Consider the following 601-nt stretch of genomic DNA (forward strand, 5'->3'; position numbering starts at 1 on the left):
AAGGCTGTTTAAAACCTAGTCTTTAGTCCCTAACACTGTCTGATGTTATTTGTTATTGTTATTTGTAAAGGCATTTATGATGGCTTTCTAATGCTACTGTTCCTCCCTCTCCTTTACTCTGCTCTCAGTTATCCTTAGTTATTCCTTGGGTGTGAGATACATATAATGTAAAACTACATTATTCATGTGGTAAGGACACTTCTTGGATCCAGCTGAAGATTAATGATCCAGCACAAGGGTTAAAACAGCCTGTTAATGCTAAGTGCAGTTGGTACTGTATGTTGAGGTGCAAAATTTAAAGAAAAATTTAGATTCTTTCTTCACTTCCATCTTTATTTTAATTATTTTTTTAAAAAAATAGACTTAAAACTTTAAATGCAACAAGGTAGATAGGTCAGGACTTAGCACTCGGGGCAATTTAGGACTGGATGTGGTTTCATATTATCCCTACATCATGGATTAGAGAAATAAGTCTCTTTTTCAGTATGTGGTTTCAGTGATGATCACAAATAGATGATACAGGTTGGGGCAGTTGTTCCACTGATACAAACTGTTAGATCTCTGAGATCAGTGGGATTGTGGCAATCTGTGTCAAGTGGAA

Source organism: Egretta garzetta, unplaced genomic scaffold (assembly GCF_000687185.1).
Source record: "Egretta garzetta isolate BGI_Z169 unplaced genomic scaffold, ASM68718v1 scaffold262, whole genome shotgun sequence".
NCBI classification, from domain to species: domain Eukaryota; kingdom Metazoa; phylum Chordata; class Aves; order Pelecaniformes; family Ardeidae; genus Egretta; species Egretta garzetta.